The sequence below is a fragment of the Saccostrea echinata genome, unplaced genomic scaffold (genome assembly GCF_033153115.1).
Source record: "Saccostrea echinata isolate AGI-Se365-2 ecotype Australia unplaced genomic scaffold, CSIRO_AGI_Sech_v1 ptg000022l, whole genome shotgun sequence".
Classification (NCBI taxonomy): Eukaryota; Metazoa; Mollusca; class Bivalvia; order Ostreida; family Ostreidae; genus Saccostrea; species Saccostrea echinata.
The window spans coordinates 1,039,800-1,046,199 of NW_026889771.1; positions in this window are offsets into that span (position 1 = coordinate 1,039,800).

The following is a 6,400-nucleotide window of genomic DNA, read 5'->3' on the forward strand; positions in this document are numbered from 1 at the left end:
CATGGGTACCAATTGCGCCCTGTTATTAGCAGACCTATATTCTTGTATTCATATGAAGCAGAATTTATTCAAAGGAAACACTTGTGACCTTCAACTCTACATTTAGATATATCGACGACGTATCATCAATTAACAGTAGTTACTTCTATTCATATATTCATCTATTCATAGATATATCCCAGTGAACTTGAAATAAAAGATACCACAGAGTCTAACGCATGATGGATTTTCCCTGTATCATTCATATTTGGATATTTTACAAGAAAAAGACGTTAATGGTAACCTAACAACAAAACTTTATGATAAACGTGCATGATGATTTCAACTTTCTATCGTCAACTTCCCTTGCTTATGTAGCAATACACCCTTATCACCTACATATGGGGTTTATGTCACCCAGTTGATTCGATACACAAGAGCATGCTCTACGTACGAACGATTTCTAAAACGAGGCAAGCTATTCACAAACAAGTTGATGAAACAAGAATATCTATAGTAACGTTTAAAGCCTTTATTTAGCAAGTTCTATGGTCGATACGACATTGCCAGCAAATACAATCTATCATTAAGTCGAATGCCGACTGACGTTTTTCACACTAATACTAATTGTTATTTACACCCTGAATCGTCTACGGATTTTTCCGTTTTTCCCGATCATGACAATGAGCACACGGCGGATGTGATCGTTCGACAGAGGATGCTTACTCCTCCATGGCACCTGATCCCATCTCTGATGCTTTTAGAGGTCCCTGTTTGCTCTGTCCCCGATTTGTATTGTTTCAATGGAATTTTGAGCTTGAACACTGTTCGTTATCACCATATTTCATTCCTTCCGAGAATCATTTTTGTGTCGCAGTATATCTTGTTCACAAGGGGTTTTTTTATTTGGCAAGTTGAAAGATATACGTTCTATCTTCCTTGTTACTAATTCGCATCAAGTAATCTTTAACTTGAAAGTCCTTCAGACATCCTGCATGTGTCATACTGTCATAAAAAAAATTGCTCAAGTCCAGTTTGTTTTAGCTTTAACTCGAATGATACTGCTTACTGGATGATTGTTGGAATATACGCAGGAAAAGAGGGTGCATTGGAGGGGTATTCACCTTTCTCCAGGCTCTCATCACCACTTTCAAATCTCTAGCTTTTCCTTCCTTTTTTCCTCCTTTCCCTACTACTTCCACCAGTACCAACTTCTCACCCCCTCCTGCATCCCTGTTCTTACACACCTTCCCCTGTTTCCCACTTCCCTCCTACATCTCCTTTCAGTTTAAATCAGTATGAACTTGTCATTACAGACCCTGATTCTCAAAATAGTTTGGCGAATCATTGTCTTTTTATTTAATTGAAGCCTTTATTAGTATAGTATTGATTCTAAAGTCGTGCGTATGAATTATATCGTCAGTATCATCTCCTTTCCAAAACGTGAAAAATCTATTTCGTGGTGGTGGTAGGGGTGGGGGGTTGGGGTGGCTTCCTATGCGTCAAATCTTCATATCTATGACTTTTCATACCAACTTAACACGGATCCGCGTTTTCTAGGGGGGGGGGGGGATCCAAGGTCACTTTTAGTTGGTTAGTACATGCATTAAACAACTCTACATATTCCAAGGGGAATCACTTTATCAATCTCATATGTTGAATTTTACATAAGTTAAACGTACGGTGATATCTAAGAGTCATTTATCCATTTCCATGAGTATTTGAAAATCTGGTGATGTTTTTAGCCTGATTTCAATTGATAAAATTTTCTACCCCCTTATGAAAGGAATTGTAAATAAGAGCAATTAACTTTTTGTCACTGGTTTTTAAAATCAGTACTTAGTCTTAATGAACTTTTCTTTGTATTCAAACAAGTTTCAATGTCCAAATTGCCATTTATATTGATTTAAATGGATGGAAAATGTAGGCGGGAATCGAGAGTTAGCTTGCGTAGTTCTTACAATAACAAAATTTGGCGGATATAGGAATTTTCAAACTGCAAAGGTGAGGAAGGAGGAAATCGGAAGAAGGAGTATTTCCTCCTAAAAACAAAACATTTAATTTCTGCACTTCCTTGCAGGCAAATAATTTGGTAGCTTTTTATGAGGCGGGAAAAAGGGTGGGTGGGTTCACATACGACAAAAGAGCAAACTTTTAAAAGGGTCTTGAGTAACATTTGTTGGTATTACTATATGTATACGTATTTATACTAGAAATATTACTGAAAATTATAATAACATAACTTTTGCCTAGTGTAAAATATCTAACAATATCTTTCGGTGTTTCTTTTTACCCTAGGAAAAGTACCTCTATTTGGGAATTTTTATATGTGTCTTATGTAAATCGTTTTAATGGCTAATGTTAGATCTGTAAAAATATTCGTGGGGGTGGGGTGGGGAGGTTTCCCACTAAAGAACGAGGGCGCTTTTGATTGGCATTCGGCAGGAACCTGGGCGCACTTGAAAAGTGAAAATTACATTGATCTGTCACATGGAATTTTAGCATTCTTTTGATGTATCGGGTTCCTGTGAAATAGGAAAGGGAAATATTTTCCCGATATGATATTTTGATTTGCTAAAAAAGAACTTGAAAGTTGGCTAGATGAGTCATTTGGTACAAAATGTTACATTTTTAAACACGTTTTTCTAAAGATTTGCTATCTCTGGGTCATCTCTCCATGATTTTGAAACGTTATTTGTGTGCATTTTAATTCAAAGAAACTAACAAACATTTGTAAAAAATGGAGAGAAGACCCAGAAACGATAAAAAATGAACTTTTTCCAAAAAAAATTCCAATGTTTAAATGCGGTGCTTCATTGTCGCTTTAAAAACCTTGAAGTGTGTGTAGCGGTGATGGCTCAGTTGTATGCGTTACCCGTCCAGTGCAATAAAAAAGAAATATTTTTGGTTCGATCCTCGCATGGAGCGTAACTATTTTTTTTTTTTTTTTTTTTTTTTTTTTTTTTTTTGTACAAACAATCAATTCTTTTGTCAGTTTAATTTTATGAACTGATTTATTTTCAAATAGATAAATTCTGGTTCTGTTGCACCGAAAGCGAAAGCAATTCTTCCAACCTACTGATACTTTAATATATACAAGTATGTACTTGTAATTGGATTTAACTATACCCTATATGTGTTTATTAGTCCCCTACCGGTGAAACCGGAGGGGACTATAGGTTTCCTCTGAGTCTGTCCGTCCGTCTGTCTGTCCCTCTGTCTGTCTGTCTGTCCCTCTGTCTGTCTGTCTGTCCCTCTGTCTGTCTGTCAGTCTGTCCCACTTGGTTTTCCGCACTTTTTTCTTAAACGCTTGCAGATATTGAGCTGATTTTTGGTATGTGAGTGTATCTTGATGAGTTACAGATCAAGTTTGCATTTCGTTCCGCTTCATTGATTTTTGCCGGAATTACGGCCTTTTCAATTTTTAAGGGTTTTCCGCAATTTTCTTCTAAACGCTTGTAGATATTGAGCTGATTTTTGACATGTGGCTCTACCTTGATTAGTTATAGATCAAGTTTGCATTTCGTCCCGCTTCATTAATTTTTGACGGAAATATGGCATTTTCAATTCTTAACGGGAACCAGATTACACTTGCCGGTAGGGGACTAGTATTGCTAATGCAATACTCTCAGAATGCTTGTTAGTCCCCTACCGGTGAAACCGGAGGGGACTATAGGTTTCCTCTGAGTCTGTCCGTCCGTCTGTCCGTCCGTCTGTCTGTCTGTCTGTCTGTCCGTCTGTCTGTCTAGCTGTCCCTCTGTCTGTCTGTCAGTCTGTCCCACTTGGTTTTCCGCACTTTTTTCCTAAACGCTTGCAGATATTGAGCTGATTTTTGGTATGTGAGTGTATCTTGATGAATTACAGATCAAGTTTGCATTTCGTTCCGCTTCATTGATTTTTGCCGGAATTACGGCCTTTTCAATTTTTAAGGGTTTTCCGCAATTTTCTTCTAAAAGCTTGTAGATATTGAGCTGATTTTTGGTATGTAGCTTTACCTTGATTAGTTATAGATCAGGTTTGCATTTCGTCCCGCTTTATTAATTTTTGACGGAATTATAGCATTTTCAATTCTTAACGGGAACCAGATTACACTTGCCGGTAGGGGACTAGTATTGCTAATGCAATACTCTCAGAATGCTTGTTATTTATGTGAAGCGTTACTAAGTTTTAGATGTAGTAATTATTAAGATAAGCGGACTGATATATTAAATTTGGCAAACTATTTCAAACTGAACGTAACATTTTCCCATGTGCGTAACTTTGTAATGTATGTCCAGCTGTGGTCAACCGACCAAATTGTAGACATTTAAACTAAAAATGTTTCGTACGCCTTATTCCTGCAGATCACACGCCAAACACGCCCATCTTCTTTCCAACAATACATACACTATACAGTAGTGCTCCCTCAATAAAGACGCCTGTGACTTTTTTTATTTCTTGTCAAGGGAATTGTGTTGGGTCGTACGTAAGCCCAGTAGGATCAATCTATGAAGAAAAAATTTTAAAAGGCGTTATAACGCCTTTCAAAAAGGCGTAATAACGCGAAAAAAGGCGTAATTACGCCTTTTCATAAGGCGTTATTATGCCTTTCAAAAAGGCGTTATTATAATACTCTTTTATTTTCAATACATGACTAAGTTAGCCCACCTCGGGGGCTGAAATCTTACCCTCTGGTCTTGAATTTCACAATTAAATATAGGGCTAATTTCTGAAAAAAATAATTTAAGCATATTGTAATTAGATTTCCAGGAAAAAAGATTTTTAAATGTGTAATATATTTTAATGCTAAACCAACTTAGTCCTTCTCTGATGCCAGACACCTCTACGAGGGGTCATGGATTTCACAAATTTGGTTGAAGGCTTATTGCTCATTTTACCCATGCAAATAGTTTGCCTGCTTTTTTCCAAGAGGACAGAAAAATGTTTTCAAATTTGACGTGTTTTAATTCTTAATACATGGCCAGCAAAGCCCCAAGCTGCATCTGAATATATATCCTGGATTTTCACAAGCAGAGCGTTGACTTCTCTTAATACGCATGCAAACAGTTGTCTGCGAGATGTGCAGGAATATAGAAAATACTTTTAAATCTTGAATGAATAAAGATTCAGTCTTTCATATATTTATTAATAAAATAACGCCTTCCCATTTTTGGATATAATGCTTTTTCAAACAGGCCGGTAGTACGAGTTCGAGTGGGGGGGGGGGGGGCTCCCTCACCCCACTTTTTGGGAGAATAGTCTTGCTATAGTTTAAATATAAAAATTCATTTATTGGCTGCCTGGTTCCTGAACATTTTGTTGCAGTATGGTTAAATTCTGACAAATTATTGCATTTAAAAAAACTTTTACGGAAAAGTTAGAAAAAGACACCCTCCCCCTTCGAGTTGAGGCAGTTAAGGTTTTTTTCGGGGGGTGGGGGGTGTTGTTTTGTTTCTTGTTTTTAGTTTGCTTGTCAATTTTTTTGGAGACTGCCCCCCCCCCCTTTCAAAAGCACGGACCTGTCAAAGGCATAATAATGGCTCTTCAAAAGGCATAGTAACACCTTTGGAAAAGGCGCAAAAACGCCTTTTGAAAAGGCGTAAAAACGCTTTTTGAAAAGGCGTAATAAAGCCTTTTGGAAAGGCGTATTAACGCCTTTTCGGAAAGGTGTTAAAACGGCTTTTAAAATTTTTTTCTCCATAGATTGATTCTAATAGGCTTTCGTAGGGTTGTGCCCCCCCCCCCCCGCACTGAAATTGCTTTTCCTTGCCTGAGATCAGCTGTTTTTACATAAAGTAAAAGGCCTTTATGATTAGTTATTAGTATTTCTGATATAAATGCATATACCAACAAATATTACCCAAGATCCTACTAAAAGTTTGCCCCCCCCCCTTTTGACATATATATTTAAGCCTTTAATATCCCCCGTCAAAAATCTATTGAATTATTTGTCTGCAAGGAAATGTGGGAATTAGATGTTTTGTATTTAAGCCTTCATTTTCCTATTTATTCTTTCCTTGCCTTCCCTATTTAAAAATTAAAAAATTTTGTAATTAAGGTTCATAAACCCTCTGCTCACTCATCAAAAATGTTTCTTTAACTCTTATGATTTTCCAAAAGAAATGTATTTTTTAAGTAAAATACAAACGATTATAGCATAGCTTGGGGGGGCAAAATTGGACAAAAAAGACACCTCAACATGTTCAACTCGACAAGATTATAAAGGAATAGACATTTATAACATTAAGAGTTATCTCTCTTATCAGAGTATCGATGAACCTTAATATTATTGTTATCTATCATAGGGTTTATTCAATTAAGCATGGGTATTAAAGATATTAAAGAACAAAACAGGCAATATCATCTATGAGCAGTGGCAGTTGGCAGTAAACAGTGAGCAGTTGGCAGTAAGCAGTGAGCAGTTGGCAGTAAGCAGGGAGCA